The sequence below is a fragment of the Haemorhous mexicanus genome, chromosome 16 (assembly GCF_027477595.1).
Source record: "Haemorhous mexicanus isolate bHaeMex1 chromosome 16, bHaeMex1.pri, whole genome shotgun sequence".
In the NCBI taxonomy this organism is placed as follows: domain Eukaryota; kingdom Metazoa; phylum Chordata; class Aves; order Passeriformes; family Fringillidae; genus Haemorhous; species Haemorhous mexicanus.
The window spans coordinates 13,343,114-13,367,620 of NC_082356.1; the positions used below are offsets into that span (position 1 = coordinate 13,343,114).

Sequence of the window (24,507 nt, forward strand, 5' to 3'; positions counted from 1 at the left end):
AACGCTCGAGCTGATCAGTTGGTAGCCACTGTCTGGCCAATGCCAAACCCTGATAAATTCCAGCAGGCTAAAACTTCCCACGCTTTTCTTCATCAATCTGCTAAAACATTAGTTAAACAATTTGGTGTTCCCTTTACTGATGCTTCTGGTATTGTGCAATCCTGTCCTGATTGTCAACAAGATGGCATTGGTTTAGGCACTGGTGTTAACCCTAGGGGTCCTCAACCTTTGCAACTGGGGCAAATGGATGTAACTGATGTACCAGAATTTGGTCAGAAAAAGTTTGTACATGTTTGCATTGATACCTATTCTTGTGTTATATGGGCTACTCCCTTAACAGGTGAGGCAGCTCGTCGTGTTGAGAAATATTTGTACAATTGCTTTGCCATATTAGGTGTCCCCTTAGCAATTAAGACTGACACTGGTCCTGCTTACTGTTCCTTAAGATTCAAGCGTTTCTGTAATTTATGGGGTATTCAACATGACACTGGTATTCCTCACAACCCTACTGGTCAGGCAATTATTGAGCGTGCTCATCAGACATTCAAGGGCATGCTGCAAAAATAAAAGGAGGAACTACAGGGTTATCTCCTGAGGAAAAATCAGCTAAAGCCATCTTTGTGCTTAATTACCTTAGAACAACAGGAGATAGGGAAGATCCACCTATTTTTGTGCATCATGCCCTCACAGTAATCCAAGGGAGGAATTGCCTGACGGTATTCAGGTCATGTTCAAAAGCCCAGAAACAGGGGTGTGGGAAGGACCAGCTACAGTAAAACCAATAGGCAGAGGTCATATGTGCTTGCTTACAGATAAAGGCATTCGTTGGATCCCAGCCAAGTGGGTGAAGCCCTATCTGAAACCACCGTCATCAACCCATGCTGTGTCCAGAGGCAAAAGCACCCATTCCAGACAGTCCTGAATCCACTTCTCCAACACCTGACAGCTGAGCAACGATCGGAGTATCTACCAAGTGTGCTGGAGTATGCTGAGGAAGTACTAGCAACTCCACATAGGCTTAACATACACCTTCGGATCCATTTTGTACCTGCTTAATTGGAGTTCCCCTAGACACAATGGAAGAATTTGGAAAACGGACCAGAGCTCAAATTTATGGTGACTTAAGTAAGGTCTAGTCAAATTGGTGTACTAATCAAAATGGAATAATCCCAGAAAATTGGTGTGAAAAACAAAAAATCCCTAGAAATCTTTTAGGAGCTCAGGCATTTAAAATCACTGAAAATTTAAATACTGCAAGTCAGGAACCACAGGAGCTGGATATTCTGGGATCAGTGCCAGGAAATTATTGTTTGTTCTCTGAGTACTTCAAGGGCAGAGAGCTGATTAGGGAGAGGTCAGAAAAGCCCGGAGATGACAGCACTTGGATATCTCCTGTTTCTTTGTGCTATTACAATACCATGGCATACTGTGCCAACTGGACACGGTCTGTGCCCCCCAAAACAAAAATCAGCAAGCATGTTGCCTCCTGGAGTTTTTCTCATTTGTGGAGATAGAGCTTGAACTGCAATTCCTCAGAAAGCATTAGGAGGACCTTGCTATTTTGGGAAACTGACACTGTTTGCCCCTAGCATTCAACAGATGCTTAACATCAGGCACAAATACCAGCGTCAGAAACGTAGGGTGCATTCATTAGGCTCAGGCTGTAAGGATAATGTAGAACTGGGGAAGAGGCCTTCGGCTATACTGGCATCACTTTTTACACCAGGCGTAGCTTCTTCACAGGCCCTGACACAATTAACACGATTGGCTTGTTGGACAGGAAAACAAATTAACATTACATCTATGATACTGAATGAGCTTACCACTGATGTAGGTAGCACATGCCGCGCTATGCTACAAGACAGAGCTGCTATAGATTTTTTGTTGCTAGCACAAGGACATGGGTGTGAGGATTTTGAAGGGATGTGTTGCATGAATTTCTCTGACCACTCTGAATCTAGTCACAAAAAACGGACACTGCTTAAGGAGAATGTGCAAAAGCTCACAGCTGTTGACAATTCCTTTGATGTGTGGCTAAAATCCTGGGGAATAACAGGCTGGCTCAAGGACTTCGTGCTCTTTGGCATAATGATACTTTGTATTCATTTGTCACTTCTGCTTCTAGTGCCTTGCTTACTATGCTGGGTGCAGAAACTAAATGACTGTGCTTTTAAATCAGTCTGGCTTGTGCAAAAACAAAGCGGGGAAAATGTTGAGGATTTGTTGCAGATTGAGGAGTTTTTGAAAAACAATGGCCATATTCAGACGATGCACAATCCAGCCTGCTTGGGATAATGGACGTATTCAGAAAAAAGGGTTGGTATGTCCTTGATAAAAGAAGAAGAGTCAAATGGACTCAGCAAGTTTATCAGTGAGCTTGGGAAAGTGAGGAAAAAAGACAGTTCATGGGTGGGACAGAAAACCACAGCCAGACATGTGAAAAGTTAGATGATCCAATCAGCATCCTATCTTAGACGCGTGAACAGCTAGGCCTGGCCAATCATGTATTAGCTAGAGACACGTGGACAGTACAGAATTATTTTAAATACAGTCTTTTGAGGGATAATAAATTTGGCTTCACTGGATCATATTGGTTGTGGTGTGATATCCCTGAACCTCTGCATCCCGCACCGTTCCCCCCACAGGTTTCCAACAACACTGATGCTGTTAGTTCCAGAGCGCCCAGGATCTGTCTTGCAAGTCAGCTCCGGCAGGAGCAAGGCGGCTGCCAGAGGGCTGCTTATGGCCTCTGACACCCAATTGCTCAGGGCTTCCCAGTGCCCCAGCCCCTCAGGGTCTGCCCCAGCCCAGCCAAGCTGCCCCATAGCAGCTCCAGAGGACATCCCACCAGCCAGAGGGACCTCGGAGCCCTCAGCAACGCAGGCAGCAGCACACGGGCAGGAGGACACGGATGGTGCTTCCTGCCTGGCACAGGGCTTGTGGCCATCTCCAGGCACCGCTCTCGCAGGGATCCCCGCAGCTCCAGCCCCTGCACAGCCTCTCTGTCGGCAGCACAAAGGCTTCAGCGGAACCACCAAAGGCCAAGGGGCTTATGGGCATTTCCCCTGAGGCACTGCACGCCTGGGCAGCTGGCTGAGCACAAGCACCTTTTTCCCGCTCTTCCCCTATGCCCTGTGGACCCTGGGCAGCAAAAGAAAGATCCTGGCAGTCTGTGTATTATAACACAGTCTATATTTACATTGTAAAAGAAAACAAACAAAAAAAACCAAAACAAAAAAACAAAGAAAAAGGCTAGAAAAGAACATTTCTGAAGAAAAAAAAAATGCCTCCTGATTCAGGTGGCCTCACAAAAAAGAGCCTGTGGATCAGCTCTCCACAGAGCTCCGGCAGGGCAGGCAGCTGAGCCGTGACAGGCGATGCCGCATCTTCCATGCCCTGCGCAGGTGACTTCGAAGCCACTGGAACATGGAGATCGGAGCCGGATCTGATGACTTCAGGATGCAGAGTGTTTGAATTGCCAGGCTTCTGACAGCGAGGCTGACATCATTTGTTTGCTCTTCAAGGGCTGCAACAGAGAGCCACGGTCAGATCCCAGATCGTCAGGGACCCCAGGAGAGCCCCTGGCCAAGGCCATGCCAGCCGGCTCTTGCCATGGCCAGGAGGGAGCAGGGACCCAGGGGATCAGCCCGAAGCTGCCTGCGACGAATGGCACACGTGGCCCTGAAATCTCTGTGTGCTCTGCCCACGGGAGCAGAGCCCACTGCAGCCAGAGCAGGGCTCGCAGTTCTCCACCCGCTGTCAGCCCCCGCGCTCAGCCCACTGCCCTCACTCACCACTGCAGATCAGCTGGAGCTCTTGCTGCTGCCCACTCCAGCTCTGCCCGGCGATCCCTGTGAACACAGAGCCTGTCAGGGTCCCAGCGGCACAGCTCCCTGCCAGCGGCACTGCCGGCGCTGTGGCCACACGGCCTGCTGGCCCGGCAGGGCTCAGCCCGGGCCCTGGCCGCACGCTGCCGCCCCAGGGCACGGCTGCCAGAAGGCGGCAGCAGCGCCGAGGCCAGCCGGGGCTCCACGGCGCCGGGCCCGGCCGGCACTGCCGGGGCAGCAGGCGGGGCTGGGGCCGAGCTGCGGCGGGCCGGGGAGGGAGCCCGGGCTCGTGGCTCACCCATGAACCTGATGGCCGCCTCTCGCAGGGGCTCCTGTGGGCTCTTCAGGTAGTGCAGGGCCCGGCACAGGTGCTCGGCCGCGCTGCTCCTGTCCTCTGCCAGCTGGAGAGAGCGGCGGGAGGGAAGGAAAGGTTGGGGCGGGCTCAGCCCCTCGGCCGGGCGCTGCCTGCGCCCAGCCCCGGCCTCCCCTGCCCGCACAGCCCTGAGGCGCGGCCAGCAGCCGCCGGCGCCGGGCTCCCGAGGGGAGGGGCCCGAGGGCCGGCTGCTGCCCGGGGAGCGGCGGTGCCGGCCCGCCCTGCAGCTCCGCCGGGCCGGGGCTCCACGGGCACCCGGCTCTGGCCCACGGGAGCCTGGAGAAGAGCCCGCGCGGCCTCTGCGTGCAGCAGCGGGCAGGGGCACAGCTGCCCCCCCCGCACACTGAGCATCGCCCTCGGGGGCCTTCTCCAGGCTGAGGCTGGGCATTCTTGGTCGTCCTTACCAGGCACTTGCTGAACTTCCACAGTTTCTCCTCCTTCACCAGCTTTGTGAGATCCCTCCTCTTCATGAACTTGACCACAGAAAGCAGCGTTTCCCGGGAAGCCTGGAGAGCAGCAGAGACTTGGAGATGGCCCCAGAGCCCAGGGCACAGGACCGGCGTCCCTGTGCCACGGCCTGGAGGAGGCTGCGGTCCAGCAGGCGCAGGGCAGGATGCAGCCGAGCCCCCTCCCAGGGGGACAGCAGCAGCCCTCGAGTCCTCACCTCTGCCACGTGCTGATTCTCATCATGGCAGTGGAAGAGCAGTGGAAGCAGGCTCTGGTGCACAGGGCTTTCCAAAGGTTTTTCTCTCTCTTCCAAAAAGTCCATCATGTCTTGGAAGAGTTTTATGGACAGCAGCTGTACCTGGCTGTTATCCTATATAAAAAAAACCAGCAAAAATACGTCAGCATTGGCTCCTCCAGGCCTTCCTGGGCACAGGCCTGGAAGTGCACAGGGCACACAGTTTCCAGGCAGCACCCAGTGGCTGTGGCTGGGGACACAGGGCCTTACGTGGTCAAAGAGCGGCAGGAGCGCCTCAGCCAGCTGCAGGGCAATGGGGGTTGACATCAGAATGTATTTGTGCAGGAATATAAAGCTGAGTGTCATCATAGCTATCTCTGCATCATTGTCCCACAGTAGGTCCATGAGGCTTTCGGTCAAGCTCCACATTCTTTCGTCCTGTGTGGAACACAAGTCTGTGAAACCCCACCCTGCTGCCCCAGGGCCCAGAGGCCAAAGGCCTGTCCCGAAGCACTCGGGCAGCTGAAGTGGGAGGCAGGAGAGCTGGGAGCAGCTGCCCCAGCACCCAAAGCCCAGGCAAGGCCAAGCGATTGTGTTCCCAGCGCAGCTTCAGCCACTGCCCCCTTCTCACCATTGAGGGATCATCAATGAGCTCGAGAAGGGCCCTGAGCGCCAGGCGACGCCTCTCCCTGCACTCGCTCTGCAGGTACCTTGATGAGACCTTCACAACACTGTCAGCACATTCACTTGAATCCAGGCACTCGAGGACCTGAAAGGCACAGGGCAGTGATGGAGGGCCCAGCCAGCAGGACCCCGGAGCCACACAGGGTTGGGTACGGGCAGCAGCACAGGGTGCAGGCACCGTCCCAGGCGGCTGTGGTGACAAGAGGGCAGGGAGCTGGGAGGCAGCTCAGCGAGGCAGCGCTGGACACCCGGCTCACCTCCACAAGGAATGCCAGGGCGGGCAGATCCCAGTGTGGCTCCTGCGTGCTGAGGAGCCAGAGGAGGTGGAGTGCAATACTGGAACACAAGCGAGGATAAGCATGGCGCATCTCCCTAGGAGGGTGAAAAAGAGACCAGGAACCTGAGCAAATCTCTCCAAGGACAGGCTCACAGAGCCTGGTGGTCTTGCACCACCATCCTGCAAAGGCACCTGGGCAATTGAGGAGGTGTCTCCTCAAGTGCTCTCTCCCCTCCCAGCCTTTTCAAGTCTGCTTAGCTCTCCCTCAGTGACAAGGCCCTGTGTCCCAGGGCCACGGGGACTGTGTGGGACACCCCTGGCACAGAGCACAAATGCCCGGAGCAGTGGGCAGAAGGGGAGTCTCACCTGGCCAGCAGACCCACGGCATAGTGGCGGGTGTCAGCACAGAGCAGCGTGTCCCAGCAATGCTTGCGTTCCATTGACACCAACACATCCGTGTGCTCCTTTCGGCAGAGCAGGGACTTCAGGGTCCGCACTGCAAACCTGTGTGCAGAGCAAAGCCCAGGTCACACTGGCAGCACTGGCTCCTTCGCAGGCCATGTGCCAGAGACAGGAGGACTTGGATGGAGCACCTGTTTGGGCTGGTGGCAAGGCCGTGCTCTTCCTGGCATTGCTTCCAGAAGGTATCGACCTCCTTTGGCATCTCTTCTGTGCTGAAGAACACTTGGAAGAGCAGATGCACAAAAAGGCAGGGAAAGTATGCCGTCACTACATGTAAGATGCGGGGCTCCTGGAGGAACTTCCACATCACCACGGTTGCCTGCAAAGGACAAAGGCCCAAAAGACAGCGCTCAGTGCTGAGGTGTCCGTGTGGCAGGGCCCGAGCTTGGCAGGGAGAGGCCTGGAGAGACCGTGCCAGGGGAGCACGGGGCCTGGCGGGCCTGAAGCTGCCCCTGGGCCAGGTTTTAGGCCAGCACCTGAGGTGGGGAGATGCAGTGGGGGAAGGAGGAAGCAGAGCTGCTGGAGAGGTGGCCTTGGGGCCAGCAAAGGCCTGTGTCAGAAACTCACAGCCAGGGCAAAGACACCCGTTTTGTCCCCATCGGAGGTGCAAATGCTGCGCTCTGGCCAGCTCCCCAGCACATCCAGGAGGATCAGCAGCACTGGCTCCACAGTCCTGGCTGAGCCCATGATGGTCTTCCACATAGCCATGGCAGCTCTGTGGGGTTAGAGCTCTGTCTCAGGGCGGGTCTCAGACACAGCACCGTGGCCTGGGCATCCCTAGGGGCCAGGGTTGACCGCCGGCTCTGCCTCTGCCCACTGCCCCTTGCCAGCGGCACCCAGGCAGCCCAGCCCTGTGGGGACAGAGCCCTGAGGGGCGGCAAGGGAGCATGGCAGCAGGCTTGGCAGCTGACGTGCCAGGGCTGGGAAAGCAGGGCCCTGGAATTCTCTGTTGGTCAGACACCTGGGACAGGTTGTACAGGGTGATGGGCTGGGGAGCCCTGAGCCCTCTGGTCAGGTGGGCCCCATACCTGTCACAGGACGGGGCCACACGCAGGAGAGTCACGACTGTGTCACCTGGGTGTTCTTTGGTGACACTCAGCAGGGTCTTGTCCAGCCGGTGCTCAGCAGAAGCATTGGCCAGGAGCCATTGGTGAATGTACCTCACCGTGGCGGGCACCTGGAGAAGGCATGGGGAGGCTTGGAAATCTGCCAGAGGGAGCGAGGTCCCCAGCATCCCCAGAGAAGTGCTTCCCTTCCCAGCGCACTGCAATGGCCTCAAAGGCACCCAGGGACCAGCAGGCACAGCTTGGGAAGCCATGTGACTCATGGGGGAATTGAAGCCTGGCCAAAGGCTGCTTACTTGTTCTGGCCTGGAAACACCCCTCTCCATGAGCAAATCCAGCAGGGCGGCACTGGTCTCATGTCCCAGGAGCTCTGAGTGAGCTCTGAGCCCAGTGCCCGTGGTGCTGGTCTCTCCCTGCCGGACGCTGTGGAGGAACTTGCAAACGAGCTGTAGGAGAAGGGCAAGAAGCCGGGGATGTTGCATGGACTGCTCCACACACGGTGCTCGGCTGAGCAGGGACAGCAGGCCCAGCCCAGGTGGGGATGGCTGCAGGTACCTGAGCTGTGCTGCGGAAGCGGCCACGGCTGGATTCCTGCTCTCCCGTGCACTCCACGGCTGCATCTGGTAAAGAGTGAGCGCAGCCAGAGCTGAGGGGCTGCGGGAGAGGCCGGAGAACACAGCCCAGCCCTGCGCTTCCCAGGCAGGGAGAGCCCCGGGATGCCCCAGAAGGATGGAGCATGGCCACTGCGGGGTGTGTGCCTGGCCCCTCTTCCGTCCTCTCTGTGGGCATGTCCCCAGGGAATGGGATGGCATGGGATGGGGCCAAGTTGGCTGCAGGCTCCAGCTCTGCGGCCCAGATCTGCCACTCACCCTCCTGTGGTGGCTGGAAGGGCACCACCTCTTCAGTCTCCTGTGCTGGGGCAGCTCCAGGGCCTTCTTCCTCCTCCACCTCCCCCAGGCAGGCCAGCTTGGGAATGCTCGAGGGTCTCTGCTCCATGTCACTGACTGGAGATATTTGCAGGAGAGATGTCCTGGAAAAGCTCCAGGGCACCAAGTCCCACGCTCTGCCCTTGAGGGCAGCTGCAGAACAGAAGCCTCGGAAGGCCACTGGTCAGCGAGTCCTGTATTCAGGCCTCAAGCTCAGCCTCAGGAACAAGGCCAAGGAAAAGCTCCGGGTCAGACAGGATCGAGTGCGCTGTGCAGGGGCTCCTCACGGCACTGCTCTCTCCCGTTCTGAGCCGTTGGGTGTTCCGAGCACCCGGGCAAGCTTCTATTTCCCACACGTCACAAAGGGCCCTTGGACACCGGCTTCCGTCCCGTGCCACGGTGACCGTGCTGCAGCGTGCTACCCAGGGCCCTTGCACACGCTGCCACCTGCCCTGGGGCTGCACCCAGCCCGCCCAAAGGGGCCCAGGTTGGAAGGAATTCCTGGCCCCAGGGGTCTAAGACAGCCCGACAGGATCTTTAGGAAGGGCTCAGACCATCAGCAAATGCTGCCCTGCTCTACGGGCTCAGTCCTATTCCCATAGCTTTACCTGAGAGCATTTTAATTTCTAGATTAAAATCATTTGAAGGGAGGGGATTTACATTTTCCATTTCAGAGATGGCTTCTGCCTTCCTTAGCAGACACCTCTCTTTTCAAACCGAGACAATTGTTTCTCATTTTGCTGGGGAGCCCCGTTTTACACCGGGGACCTGGAGAACCATTCCCAGCAATTTGGAAAATCCTAGGTGCTCCATCCACCCATAGATGACATCTCCAAATTTGCCCCGAAAGTGGCTCCAGCTTTTATAGGCCAAAAGGAGCAAGTTCAAGTGACTTGATGCTATTTTTAGCCCAGAAAGCCCTGCAGCTGATGGCACACTTCACAATCCGCAGAAACACAGCTAGGCCAATGCCCAGACCTCTGCTGGGAGGCTTTCTCCTCAAACACCTTTCAAACAAACCTCTGTTCAAGTCAGTTGGGAAAGTTTCTTCAAATGATACATTTCTGGCACATAACTACACAGGGTTATGTGAAAGATTCTAAAGCAGCTGCTTTGGAGTCAAAGAGCCAGCATTACAAGTCCTTGCCATCTGTTTGTCACTAATTCACACTTTGGGAGATTTGAAGGAGTTAGGAAGGAGCCAGAGAGCGGACCTCTGAGTTTTTTAGATGATGCCATTTCTTTTCCTTATCTTCTGCATAGACAGGAAGAGTGAGTTTGGCTCCCATCTCCACTGCACGGCTCACAAGGCCGCAAGACTTCTAGTTACAAGAGCTTCTAAGGATTTGTTGGCCAATAAGACACTGCTAACAAGAATATCTATGTTTTTCTTTCAGAGGTGAGACATCAGAAGTAATGAAAATGTGTTGCATTTTAAACCAAAGAGGAAAAGAAACGAAAGCACTCACAGAGGATTTGGCAAAGCCAAGAGATGCCAGTGTGGCTAATCCTGTTGGCTGCTCAGTTATTGCAGACCTTTGCTACTTTGCCATTTGTCTTATTTGGAGGTTGTGCTCAGATAATTCAATGATGGGTACTAGAGAAATCTAAAAAACCATAGCTGATCAATGATGCAAAATATTACAACTTAGGAAAATGTAAATAGATTGTGAAGTATTTACATCAGGGTGATGACAGTTACCACACAGAGACCAAAAGAAGCCCTTTTAACAAAACTTCAATGATATCCATGATCCTCAAGCCCTACTATCCATTTGTTTGGCTGATGTAGTATAATGTAAAAATACTGTTCAATACCTTGTATTGCTTATACTTTCCAACACTTCTGATGTGTTTTCTAAAAGCTGTGAGTATTTTTTAGTTTGAAAAAAAATCTATTATTTTGGTAGGTACATTGCAGTTCTGTCTTTTCCTTTTGGTACTCAGCTGAAAAAATAAAGGGAAAAAAAAGAGCAGAAAAAGTTGCTGAGGTGGACAGTAGATCACAAGGAGCAAAGTTACAGGAGACAAGTGCATTAAAACTGCCACTGCTTAAGAGCATCTCTCACAAAAAGCAGACGGGCTGCACTGTCCCAACTCCATCATTTCAACTCTCCATGTTTTGTTTCTTACTTTGCAAAGCTGAGCTGAGGCATTTTTACCTAATATGAATAACAACTAGAAATACACACTTACAGTTCTCTTGTATTACTGCAACAGCACTAGGTGCCCTTAGAATTTTTTTGGGCAAATGCAATGCTGTCCCTAAATTTAAACCGGATCAAGATATTATTTGTAGCTTATTCTTGAAAGTAATTTGTAGCAAAAGTAAAAAATTATTGCAGATGGTCAGTGACTGGACTGTTATGTGTATGGGATGCACAGGATGATTTAAGTGCTGCTTCATTCTGTGTGACTCCAGGCTTTGAAAAGAGTAATCCCACTTGGCATTTGGATTCCATTTGGTCTCAGGAATTATAGAGCCAGAGTAACTTGTTAGAAGCTTGTGAAAAAATGTCTCTGAAGTTTACAGCAGAGCTGAAGTGTACCGAAGGATGAGGATTCAATGAATAATTCAATGAATACTAAGAATAAGTTTGAAAAGCATATCCAGTTATCCTACTGTCTATGTCCAGTGACTATCCACTGCTACAGTACAGTGCACAATGTCACCAGGAAAATTGTGAATGTCATCTTCAGACCGATCTATTAAGACATTTTATTTCTGATCAGAGTTACTTTGTACAAATTACCAAGCTGTTTTGCCTTTTTGAGGCTCTTGGTTTTTTGTGTGAAGTATTTCCATGTATAATACAGGTGGCTCCTGTGTCTTGGTTTGGAAAGACAGATGTTTGCTAAGGAAGGCAGGAGCCTTTCTTGAAATGGAAAAATGCAAACCCCTTCCTTCAGAATTGTATAAATTTAAATTAAGGGGGGCTCTCAGGTAAAACTATGGGAGCAGGAATAACAGTTCTTTATTAGGGAAGTGTCGGCGATGGAGAGAGATTGGGAGACTGACTTGGTGATCAGAATCCGATTTTATTGTGGGATACAAGCACTTATATACTATTTTAGGGAGACTAGTAATGTGTACTACAATGATTAGGTTACAATTACCTACACAAACTTATGCATAAAACAACATCCCTTGCTTGCAGAGTTTAATGGGATTTTCTTTTTCCAGTAAACCCATCTGACTCAATCTTCTTGCAATCTAGGTGTAATTTTCAAAGTTCTGTTTGCTTTTGCCAAGGCATCCTGGTATCAAATCTCTTATGTTAACCAGGTCCAAAGTCCATCATCTGTCTTCTGTCCTCCAACATTCCAACATCTTAACACCTGAATTATATTACTGACTGATGGGAATGGTTTAGATTGTAACCTCTGTCATCAATGTACAGCTCAGATTCTTAAGGAAGCACCCTGAAGGAGATGATGCCTATTTGGAAAACGTGGCGGTTCCCAGGATGGGGCACCCCTGATCCAGGGCATCGAGGCACTGCCTGCAATCGTCCATAACCACCCCTAAGGAGCCTCCAGGGCTTCACCCTCCATGAGCTGCAGCAGACGTATTGGGAAAGGTGACAAGAGCCTGTGGAATGGTCCTTGTTGCAGGCAGATTAGCCACTTGTAGCTCTTCAAGACTCCCTCCCGTGAAAAGTGAAAAAACTTAAACCATTCCTAAATGTGAAAAACACGTTCACTCTCCTGTGAAAATGTAAAAAGTTTAATAAAGGACAATGGGAGACCAGGACCATGGAGTAAAAGTTATTACAGCCGGTGCATGTCGGCACTCAGCCAGGAGCACCCTGTTACCTTCGGGGATCCCCCTGAAATACCTTTTCCATTACATCAGCCTGTTGAATATTCATGGACCCTCATGCATAGCAAACTTTTCCCCAAAGCAGTTTACATGTTTCAAGAACTGTTTCGCATGGCTCTTCCTTGGGTCTGCCTTTTTAGAGCATGCAGATTCCTTGGTTGTAGTTGTAATCCATTCTTATCACCTCCAGGTTTTGGGCCTTGGTCTACTCTGATTCTGAGAAATTTAGGTTTTGGGATTTTTAGTATGTTGTGGATGGAAGCAAGACGGATGGCACAGGTTGTCAACCTGGGTTTCTTCTTCATGCTTCTTCTTCCTTCTTCTTCATGGGTTTGGGTGGCTTTTTCTAATTGGGCAGAAATTCCACATTGCAAGCTCTTTGGGATCAGCTATTGGGTTAAAAGGGAAAATAATCTAGGTGTCAGTTCTTAATTGGATAGTTTAGTCTTAAAAGACCTTGGAACAAGAGATTGTTAGCCATTTTGTGCCTTCTAATGAAAAGCTGCTGAACTCACATTAATGACTGTTTTACTGATACGAAATAATAAACACTTGAGTCCAAAGATGAATTACTGCCTCAAGTCCCTTCAACCCAGAGCCAGTGAAACTGACGACTGGTACCCCCACACCTTGAGGTAGTGCCAAGGCAGAACTTGTTCATGCTCTTTTCTCCTGGTGATTTTCTAATCCCATCCAGACTCTGATGGCAAAGCTGTGCTGGTGACAAAATACTGACCTTGGAATCCTCGGGCCCTTTCTGGGTGGGTGTTTGAATCTGCTTTTCCAGGGCCTTGGGCTGAGCAGGGTGAGGCCAAGGCCTGGGGCCCTCCAGCTGGCACCGGGCAGTCCCCGGGGCAGCGGCGAGGGGCGGCACTGAGGGGCAGCACAGGGTGCATTTCCCCTGAGCGGGCGGGCGGGCGGCAGGGAAAGGTGCCCTGGGCACAAGGGCAGGCACAAGGGCCCCGGCTCTCTGCAGGGCAGGCAGCCCATCGCCAATCGCTGCTCCCAGAGCTGCTGCCAGGGCCGTGTCTCCTCCCCGCCGCTGACCCTGCACCTGCAGTGCTGCGTCCGGCTCTGCCGGGCTCCCCGGCACGGACGGCAAGGACGTGGACACGCTGCAGCAGGGCCCAGGAGGGACAGCGAGATGGTGTGAGGGCTGCAGCTCCTCTCCTGCAAGGAAAAGCTGACACAGCTCGGCTTCTTCACCCTGGGAAAGAGACTGGGCCTTGATCTAACTGTGCCCTTCCAGTACCTGAGGGCAACCTACAAGAAAGCTGGACAGGGACTTTGTATGAGGGCAGGCAAGGACAGGACAAGGGAGAATGGATCCAAATGTAGAGAGATTAGGTTTAGGTAAGGGATTCAGAAAAAATACTCTCCTGGAACAGGCTGCCCAGAGAAGGTGTGCATGTCCCATCCCTGGCAGTGTTCAAGGCAGGCTGCAGGGAGCTCTAGACAAGCTGGTCTGGTGCAAGGGGTCCCCAGCCACAGCAGGGGGGTTCCCAGCAGCCATGGGATCTTTTAGATCCCTTCCAAGCCAAAGCATGCCACAACTCCATGACTCTGGGATACTTCCCCTACTCATCCTCTGGCAGGAAAAGAAACTTGGCCCCAAGCTCCACACTGCAGACTATGTATTTTGGCAGCCTGCATCTGTGTCAACAGAGGATGAAAAGAGATGACATTAGCGACATGATTTCCCTTTTCTACTAGAAAATTTAATGCTCTGCTCCTCTCCACTTGCGCAAAATTGTCAGAAGAGGCAATTCTTCCCCATCAAATGCTTCGCCTCACACATAGAAGAAAGAAGCCACAAGCCAACACTCTTCTTCATTGCTACATTGTTTTCTTTGGTTACTTCTCTAATAGGAATGACTTTGGGGTGTGATGTGTTTGTTTCTCTCTTTCGTTCCTTGGGGCGCGCGGCAGCTCCTCCGTTGGGTTCGCGGTGGCAACGGAGGAACGGCCGCGAGCTCCGGCGGCTCCGCAGCAGCAGCAGCGGCAGCAGCAGCAGCAGCAGCAGCAGCAGCAGCAGCAGCAGCAGCAGCGGCGGCAGCAGCGCTTCTCTCGATCGGTTTTCCGCTCGACTTTCCACTTGCTCCCCATCCCGTCCCGTCCCGTGGCGTCCGTGTTCCGCCTCTCCCAGGCCGGCTCATGCCACGTCCCGCAAGGCGCCCCTCGGCGGGGCCGCCCCGTGCCCGCCCCTGCCCGGCCCGCCGTGGTTCCGCCTCCGCCGGGCTCTCTCCGTACTGGCTGTGGCGCCGCTGGAAGAGCTGCTCGCTCTGGTGCTGGCGGAGCAGCACGGTCTTTTTGCTCCGCCTGGCGCGGGCTCTGGCCCAGCCGCGGCCGAGGCCCCGGCCCCGAAAGAAGCCCCTGCCGCGGTTCCGCCCGCTGCCGCCCCGCTGCCGCTCGGCTCCCGCCCCGTGGCCGACAGCGTCGCCGGCAGCTTCCCCGCTCCGAGCTCCGCCTCTCGCCAGCTCGGCCGCCCGCCCCGAGCCGCCGCAGCCCGGGGCGGCTGGGCAAGCAGCAGCGCGCCGGGCGGGCGGGTGCCCCGAGCAGAAGAGCGGGAGCGCGGTGCTGCCCGCACGGGCGGAGAAGCCTCCCCTAGAGCAGCTCTACAGGGAGGGCTCGCTGCTGGGCTGCGGCGGCTTCGGCAGCGTTTACTCCGGGACCCGGCCCGCCGACGGCGCCCCGGTAAGAGACGGGGCCGGTCGGAGGGGGGCGGCGGGCGGCGGGCAGCGGCCGAGGAGCTCAGCCCGCCGCTCGCCTTGGCTCGCAGGTGGCCATCAAGCGAGTGTCCCGGGACCGCATCTCGGAGTGGGCGCGGCTGGTGAGTGAGCGGGGCCAGCGGGAGGAGCCGGCGGGGCGTGCCGGGCGGGGCGAAGGCGAGGCCCGGCAGGGCGGCAGCCGGAACACTGCGAGGGGAGCGAGCGTGGGGTGAGCGGGGTGGCGAGCAGTGGCAGGGTCGGGCAGGGGGTGCCCGAGGCGCGGCGCAGCATCGGCCCCGCTGACGGCATCGCGGTGCCCCCGCAGCAGAACGGCGCCCTTGTGCCCCTGGAGCTGGCGCTGCTGTGGATGGTGTCGTGGCCTGGCTTCCGCGGCGTCGTGCGGCTCCTGGACTGGTTCGAGGTGCCCGAGGGCTTCGCGCTGGTCATGGAGCGTCCGGAGCGCTGTCAGGACCTCTGGTACTTCCTGCACGAGCGGCGCTTCCTGACGGAGCCCGTGGCGCGGGGGCTGTTCCGCCAGGTGCTGGAGGCCGTGCGGCACTGCAGCAGCCGCGGCGTCCTGCACCGCGACATCAAGGCCGAGAACGTCCTCGTGGACCTGGCCACAGGCGAGACGAAGCTCATCGACTTCGGGTGCGGCACGATCCTCCAGGACACGTTCTACACCCAGATGTCAGGTGAGCCCAAAGCCAGGGCCCAGCCAGGCAGTGGAGGTTCCCCCCTTTGCTGGTAGAGGGGGAAGAGGGAGGGAAGGAAGGAGGGGGAATTCTTCTTCTGCCAGCTGCAGCCAAGTTGCTTTTTGGCAGGGCAGGGGCTGGCTGTTGTGGAACGGGAGCTGGCTGGGAGGGAGGGTAGGAGGGAGGGAGGGAGCAGGATATGCCTGATGAGCTGCGCCCGTGTCCCATAGGAACGCCGGAGTACAGCCCACCGGAGTGGATCCTCTTTGGCTGCTACCATGGCCAGCCAGCCACCATCTGGTCCCTGGGCATCCTGCTCTATGAGCTGGTCTGCGGGCACCTTCCTTTCCACACCAATGAGGACATCATCCGGGGCCAGCTTTGCTTCCCCGCCCGGGTGTCTCAAGGTGGGGATGCGCCCTCAAGGCACGAGGGGTAAGAACGGGGTTGGGAGGGGCAGCTGGCACAGAAGCGTCCTGCTCTTGCAGCTGGTGAGGAGGTGGATCTCCTGGGCTTAGCTGGAGGAGGTGGCACCTGTGCCTCTGTGCTGGTGTCCTCTGCAAGAGATGATAGATGGGAAGCTTTTGGCTGCAGCTCTGAGCACTCCTGGTGTGGCCTGAGCACTGTGGAATGTGGGAGAGCATGGACAGGAGCCTTTTCCCGCTGAGCGGCGGTTTCTGGTTTCTCTCCGCAGAGTGCCAGCACCTCATCAGGTGGTGTTTATGCATGGACCCCACCGACAGACCATCACTGGAGGACGTTTTTGAGCATTCTTGGCTGCAGGAGCCCTGTCTGGCCTAGGAGACAGCAGAGATGCATCCCTGTGCACAGTAGGATCCAGGAGCCCAGCAAGTATCAGCAGCACGTGTTCCGTGGCGCTGGAAGAAAAGCCCGGAGCGTTTCCCTGCAGCTGCGGCGCGGAGGAGAGAGCACAGCCGAGGAGATGCTTCCGCTGGTCCCCGGCGAGCTATGGAGGGAACAGCTCTGAGCTTCCCATCCTATTGGAGAAGTGGTGGCAGTGCAGTGAAGGTGCCATGGACTGGGACAGGGGAAACATTCCCCTGCATCTCAATGGCATTCTGGTGTCACCACAAGCCGAGGCACAGCCGGTGTGTTCTTCTGGAGGATGACGTGGAGCTGGGAACACCATCCTGGAGCAAGCTTCTGGCAGGGCAGAGCCAATGGGCTTTGGCTGCGGCCCCTACCTGGAGGACACGCGCTGCGCCCCGATGAAATCAAGATGAGTCCCCAGCCGGCACAGGGGTGGGGGGATGCTGGTGCTTCCAGGCAGGGCAGGGCTCGGCCTGGCCACGTGCCAGAGGTTCCCTGCTCGGCGGCGCTGGGGAATATTAATTTTTCTGCCAGCCCCTGAGCTGCTTTTTGGCAGGACAGCGGACGGATGTTGTGGAAGGGGAGCCGGCTGTTGGCCTTGCTGACAGCTTCTGCCAGCCAGCCTGGCAGGTGGTGAGGCGGGGGCAGCCAGCCTGACAAAAGCATCCATCCATGTGGATGGGGGTGGTGGGGGGTGGGGGGGGGGACAGGTTTTGAAGCCGTGCCCCAGCTGGTCTGCTTTGCAGGCCCTTGAGGAAGGGGTGCATTTACACGTGGGAAAGGTGGGGATTTTCCCCACCCTTGGGCAGGTTTAATTCTTGCATGGAGTGGTCAGACCCTCCTCAGGCCTGTGAAACGGTGACAGGCTTTGTGGTTTTTCTTGTTTCCAGGCCTTGTTTTGAATTGACTTCCATGCAATTGTTCTCTGTTTTTCCCAGGAGGATTACACCTGGTGCCCGGACCAGACGGGGAAGCGCCTGCAGCATCTGTAGAGCACATCCAGTGGCAGCACTACCCCAGGGGCCACGGTCTGCAGGGACAGCCCCTTCCAGAAGGATGAGGACCTGGTGCGTGATCGGCTCCTCTCCTGGCAGCAGCTCTCCAGAGGTGGGCACCCGGCTCCATAGCTCAGCTGGCAGAAGGGCTCCGGGCAGGCGGCAGCGGGCACACGGGCATCCCGCTCTTGCAGCTGCTGAGGAGTTGCTGTGCCGTGATTAAGCAGAGGAGGTGGAACGTGGCCTGCCACGCCTTCTCTAAAAACAGAGACTAGGACTGGAGGTTTGGGCTCTGAGCACAGCCAGCAGCCTGGCCCGGGCACAGGCCATGGCAGGACAGGGGGACAGGAGCCTGCTGCGACTGACCGTGGCTCTCTGGTTTCTCTCCGCAGGCTGCCAGCACCTCATGCCATGGGAACGGCACCGCTTGGCCTGCCAGGCTCGGGGGGCTGGAGGGCAGCCCATGTTCATTTGCTGTCAAAGATAAATTATTTTGGGGTTTTTTTTTTGTTATCATCGTCATCGGAGCATTTCTTTCATCCTTTTCCAAGCTTTTGGCCTGTCTTGATAAATGGATATGATTTGTGCTAACAAAATCTGGTGGTTTATACCAGCTGGACTCTATTGTGGTCTATACCATGTTTTATTTCCTGCATAGGTAAAATAACATGTATCAAATTTGATCAAAAAGAGAAATGAGGGAGTGTGAAAACCGGGATTTGTGGGATGTAGAAGATACCAAAATTCAGTCTTTAATAAAAAGCATGAATTAATATTATCCAAAGAGAAGATGGGGGAAATTGTGATAAATGGATGTGGTTTGTGCTAACAAAATTGTAAATATATCAATATTTTGGGAAGAAAATTGGAAAGGTATATGTGATTCATAGTATGAAGCAGATGGGTTTCTTTGTAGATGATACATGTGGGAAACAGGATACAGGAGATTGGAATTGGCCTTGATGAACAAAAGTTAGGAAGACTCCCAAGTCAGAATTGGCATCAAGACGAAGTTAAGACAACTCCCAGGACAGGATCGGCCCTGACATGAATAACGTTGGGACGATTCCAGACAGGGAGTCTAAAAGAGTGTTCTTGTCTATAAAATAATAAGGTTTAATTGGAGCATAGTGCTTACTTACATAACACAGGACTTGGGGCACATGCACAGCCTGCCAGGTTATTCAGAGGACAGTGAGGAAGACTGTCGGCCTTCCTCAAAGGAGAGTCCCAGAGAGCCAGAAGCCCCCTTAGCCACAGCGGGAGCATGCGCTGTGAGTGTGGTGATGTCGATTTCAAGAATCAGAAAAAGGAGGAGATTTACAGGAAAATATTGATGAATATGTATTAGCCCACTGTACATAAGTTGTGTTTGGATCCTTTTGCCTTTTGCACGTGAGGCAGGGTGGGAAGCCCTCCCCGTACCCTGATTGAGCAGTTTTGGTTATGTGTCACAGTGAGGGAGGCTCGGTGACACCTCAATGGTAGAATCGGCAAGCTTCGTTTATTGATTAGAACATCAGACATTTAAGCACAACATGTAATAAGCTCATGCATATTCTGTAAGCTAAGCAGTCTATTGGTTATTCTTACTTCTTCATTCTTTACAACTTACATCTCCCTTTTCTCATGCTCTGCTCTCGGCTACATCATCCTGTTATCAGACTACAGCTATACCCAAGGCCACTGCGGCCTTGCAGGTGTAAGGCCTCAGATTAGCTGGGCCAGTACTTTTCCAATTCTCAGCTATCCAGAGCATGTCTACGTGACCTTTGTCATGTAACCAATTCCCAACAATTCCCCTGTTTTCTTTTTGCACAAGCAATGTTTGATTAAATGCAATAAATATTATTTTTTATACTATTTTTTATCAGCACATGCAAAAACAAAGCAAAACTAATAATATTAACAAAGCTATAATACTTATTATAATATTAGCTTTAAGAATAAAACAAAGCTATAATCTTAGGCCTAAAGTTTTGAGCTATTTATCAACACTAAAGCTTAATTCTACTTGTAAGTTTCTAGTTAACCTCTGCAACTCAGAGAGCTGGGAGTAAATAGACTGTGAATGGTTAAAAAGGTCTATATAGCACATGCTTTTAGATTCTTTACAGTTACGCAGTTCCCTTTGGTGTACTCACAGGGTTAATTTACAGCTCTTTGGTACTACTCTCACCTCCCCCCCCCCCCACCCGGGCTGGGGAACAGAGGCAGAACTTTTAGGAGTTACTTTCTCTAGGCCGCTGGGGCAAGCAGGGGAATTTAAGCATTTTAAACTTTAATGGCAACTTCTAAACTAGACTCGAATCGGCTTGCAAAAAACGCTGAGTTTTTACACAGGCCCTTGCGGCACCGCAGGGGCAGGATGGCGTCCCCCCCTCCTCCTCGTCTTCCCCCCCGTCTCAGCTGCCCCCGCAGGGGCAGTCTCGGGACAGTTCGAAAAGTTCGGGAGGGAATCTTGGCTGATTGCAGGCGCTGGCAGCTACTGTTGGGGGCAGAGGGGTGGCTCTGAAGACGGTTCCGCTTGGTGGTCGCTATTGTCGACTCCAATCTTCTTCACCGGCGCGGCAGGCGAAGGCGGGGTCGCCGCGGGAGTCGGTGGGGGCTGCAAAGCTGAAGGAAATGCATCTCTTGCCGGGTTGGGGACGGCAGCCGCGTCCTTTCCGGGTGCCGAAAGCTGCAGTGCAGGCGCAGACAGCTGCTGGTGGAGCCGACACGGGAGATGGCAGGACAGCCGCGGCCGGAGCTCTCACGGGCTCTGCTGGGGAGGCGGCCACGGGAGGGGTCAGCACGGGTAATACAGGGTCGACTCCCGCCGGCACCGCTGTGAATGCAATTGCCGGCTGCGATGCAGAAAAAAAAAAAAAGCACAAAGTGGCCGCAGCAGTTTCTGCTCCCAGCGGGGGAGCTAGATGTTACTTTTACCGCGCCGCTGCTTACTAAGTTGTAAAGTTAGTCTCACGTCCAATTAATAAAGATCTTACTGTTTGTTGGCTTGCTGTAACAGGCTCTTCAACTCTTGTTTGGTTACGTTGCGGCTTGCAGTCTATATGCAAGCAATCTTGGGAGTTCTTTTCCCAGGTTAATACTTTATAGTCTTCACTTTTCTAAAAAGCATTAAAAAAAAAAAAATCATACACCGCTTGTCTTTTCATACCTTTCAATTTAAACGTCAGCGCTGTTGCAGCCCTTCCAAGACGTCGGCGGCGTTCATCGGCCGAGACTCTTCTCTAGGGTCGCTCGGGGCCGGAGTACCAGCTCTTTGCCTCCCGTGCTGCTTCGGGACCGACACGGATACTGCACTGGACCGTGGCCAACAGGTTCAAGCTGAGACTCCTCTGTAGGGTCACTCGGGGCACGGAGACCACCAGCTCTTTTGCCAACCCCCCTCTCTAGGGTCCTTGTTCAAGGCGCGGAGCACCAGCCCTTTCGCCTCCCCCCTCTTTTAGGGTCTCTGTTCGAGGCGCCATTTGTCACAGTGCAGGAAGCTCGGGTCATCTCAATGTGAGAATCGGCAAGCTTCGTTTATTGATTAGAGCATCAGACATTTAAGCACAACATGTAATAAGCTCATGCATATTCTGTAAGCTAAGCAGTCTATTGGTTATTCTTACTTCTTCATTCTTTACAACTTACATCTCCCTTTTCTCATGCTCTGCTCTCGGCTACATCATCCTGTTATCAGACTACAGCTATACCCAGGGCCACTGCGGCCTTGCAGGTGTAAGGCCTCAGATTAGCTGGGCCAGTACTTTTCCAATTCTCAGCTATCCAGAGCATGTCTACGTCACCTTTGTCATGTAACCAATTCCCAACAAAAATGCTCCCCTAAAATCCCTCCAAATACCCCCAAACCTTCTCAGGATGGATTTGGAAGTAATTTTGGGTTAATTTCAGGTAATTTTGGGTCGATTCTGGGTTGATTTGGGGTCGTTTTGGTACCTCCTGGAAACAAAATTTGGTGTAGGATTCAAACCCAGCCAAAATTCCCCCAAATCTCAAAATCCCAAAAATTTCCCCCCAGCTGCCTGGTTGTGGGATCGATTTTTGGTGGATTTTGGGTTAATTTGGAGGAAATTTTGGGTGGTTTTAGTACCTTGTGGATGCCCAAGCGAGTGAAGGATTCAAACCCAGCCAAAGTCTGCTCAAATCCCTCAAAACTCCCCTCAAATTTCACCCAGAGCCCCTCAGGATGGGTTCTGAGGTAATTTTGGGTGGATTTTGGTTAATTTTGGGTTCTTTTGTGAAGCAGTGAGGGTGCAGGGCTTTGAGCGGGGCTGAGCAGCGGGACAGGAAGGGAGGGAGGGAGGGAGGAAGGGAGGGATGGAGGTGTGAACCTCCTCCGGGGATCCCCTGAAGGGGACACCCCTAAAAAGTTCTGTGCCAGGATTGAGAAACAAACAGGACCTTTGGTTTTTTCAGTCTTCAGGCTGTTGTTTATTTTTCTCTTACCAAAAGTTCAGCACGCTGTCTGCACACCAGACTTAGTGTACAAAGAGAAGGCACCAAAAGTCACAGGACACACAGGTTCAAGGTCTTTTAAAACGATTTTGTCCAATTAACTCTTAGAACACATTTTATTTCTACCTTTCTACCAGTAACTAATTCTTTGTTTACCACTCAGCATCTGCATTGCAGCTCTTTCCAACCAATCACCCTGTGCTCCCAACACAGCAGAAAATGGAGGAGATGAAGAACAAGAAGGAGATCAGGCAATGCCCAAAATCCTCCCTTCTATCCACCCTCAGACTAAAAACCCAAAGCTCTCAGTTTTTCACCCTGTGATAAACTACACTAATCTCTATTTCACACACTCATAGATCCCAATTCTTCCCAAAGTCCTGGAAGCTTTCTCCATGGACAAAAGTTAAAAGCAGTGTTCTCTTGGGGAGAGAGAACACTGTCCTGTCCTTGGGGATCAGTCCTGTCCTTGGGGATCAGGACTTCACAGGACAGGCAGGGAGACATTCCCTTTGCCCTGGGTTCCAACAGCAGGGGGGAAGGGGAGGTTGGGGACAGGAAAAGAAGGACTTGGGCAGGAAAAAGGGGAACCTTAAACAGCGTGGTAAGCGCCATTTCTAGAGGGAGGGCCCGGGACGGCGCGGCCGTCACCTTCCTGGGTAGGTGTGGATACACAATCCAGGTCAGATTTCCCATGGATCCGTCTGGGAAACATTAGGGAGCTGGAGATGAAGAATTCTGAACAACCTCGCAGGTGGTGTTTGTGACAATTGTTTTCCTCATGGATTGTTTACCCCAGGGGTGTTTTCTTAATTAGCCAATCGTGTGAAATGTAAAATAACCAATCAGGTCCACCGAAATCAGGACTGAGTATAAAAAAATGGGTCTCCTAATAAAGATGATTATTGGCCTTCTGAAGATGCATGGAGTGTGTCACTCATTTATCCGTGTCATTTCTGACTCAACAGTGACAGGCAGGAAAGGGGAACATGGAAAGATGGGGGGGAAAGGAGGACACAGAACGGAGAGAAGACAGCAGCGCTCCCATGTCACCTCTGGATGGATTCTGTCCCTTGTTCTGCCCTCAGGAAAAGAGAGACAGGGTGGCACAGAGTGTTGGGAAGGATGAAAGTTCAACAAGAAACTTTAACAGATATGTGTGCTTGGCAGAAAGATTTTTGAATGTAGAATCTGAAGAAGGAATAGAAATGAAAGCAAGTTTGGATATAGAAGAAAAGAATTGCTGAGCCAGTCTCACTGGGTAACTAAGAAGGCAAAGGGTGTGCTACTTACATGAGGTTTTTATGGCTTAGAGCAAAGGATAAACCTACCTCAATCAGATATTTTTACCAACCAAAAAGATGCCACAGGTAAACAGTCAGCAAAGCTGCAAGTAGAAAAAAGGTCTCAGAATTTTCCACTGCAAGAAAACTGAAAAACAACTTCTAGCTTAAACTGTAAGGTACTAACTTTTAGTGACTGGAGAATAGTAATATGAATATGGTAATTACAGGAGTTATGATAGGCTATAGATAAAAGTAAAGGTGAAGATTGGTTCTACTGTATTAAGATGCTCAGCAAAGCAGAGTATATAATGCACTGTAACCAAAGCTAAAGGGTCTCCAGGCTTGTCTGCAGCTGGAGGCACAGGCTCTGTCACCAGACCCTGGACTGCTGTAACATCTTGGATACAATAAACTGCATTTTGGAGAGCTGCCTGGAGCCCCTCATCTCTCATTCAGGCTCGTATAGGAGAGAGACACGGGGTGACGGAGAGATGGCAGCAACCCCGTGCCATGCTGGCAGTTTTCACTCCTTGCTGCACTCTTGGGAACAAAAAGGGTAAGGAAAGATATGGGCAATGTTATGGATACATATTCTAATATTGGCTTTTAGCAAATATTAAAATGGATTTTATATCTGTGATGTTAAAGCAACTTTGTTGTAAAGATACAGCTTTTATTTCTGTTGTTAATTAAGCTTCATGAAATAGATGCTTGTGTTAAATGCCTGCTGGGATGGGATAACATCCAGTGCACACAGGATGAGGACACCTGCACAGATCTGCCAACTATCAGCACTCCCCATCTGAAGGCAGAGTGGACCAAGGCCCAAAAACTGGAGGTGATAAAGAGAAGGAGCCAAAACCACAGCCAAGAAACACACATGCTCTGAAAAGGCAGACCCAAGGAGGGGCCATGTAGAAGAGGTCCTGGAATATGTGAAGTAGTTTATGGATATGCATGAGGGTCTATGAATATGCAACAGGCTGGTGTAAGGGAAAAGGCATTTCAGGGGATCCCCGAAGGGAACAGGGTGCTCCTGGCTGAGTGCCAAGATGCACCCGGCCATAATAACCTTTGCTCCATGGTCCTGGTCTCCCATTGTCCTTTATTAAACTTTTTACATTTTCACAGGAGGGTGAACATGTTTTTCACATTTAGGAATGGTTTAAGTTTTTTCATTTTTCATGGGTGGGAGTTTTGAAGAGCTACAAGTGGCTAATCTGCCTGCAACAAGGACCATTCCACGGGCTCTTGCCAACTTTCCCAACACGTCTGCTGAAGCTCATGGAGGGTGAAGCCCTGGAGGCTCCTTAGGGGTGGTTATGGACGATTGCAGGCAGCGCCTCGATGCTCTGGATCAGCGGTGCCCCCTCCCGGGAACCCCCACGTTTTCCAGTTTCTGTGAAGCTG

The 24,507-nt window shown here is 52.8% G+C and overlaps 1 protein-coding gene, 1 long non-coding RNA gene and 1 pseudogene across 2 annotated transcripts in view; 1 reads left to right on the top strand and 2 right to left on the bottom strand.

The window, feature by feature from the left end:
* The window catches only part of LOC132334968 (zinc finger protein 883-like), a 42,802-nt gene that overhangs the window by 12,744 nt on the left and 5,551 nt on the right, over nt 1–24,507 (bottom strand). The gene's annotated exons all lie outside the window — the stretch shown is intronic.
* On the top strand, nt 12,683–17,031 carry LOC132334518 (serine/threonine-protein kinase pim-2-like; annotated as a pseudogene).
* LOC132334903 (uncharacterized) lies at nt 18,970–21,117 on the bottom strand. The gene is made up of 2 exons (XR_009488550.1): nt 20,508–21,117; nt 18,970–20,193 (listed from the first exon to the last, which is right to left on the bottom strand). It is a non-coding gene; the product is annotated as an uncharacterized LOC132334903 (long non-coding RNA).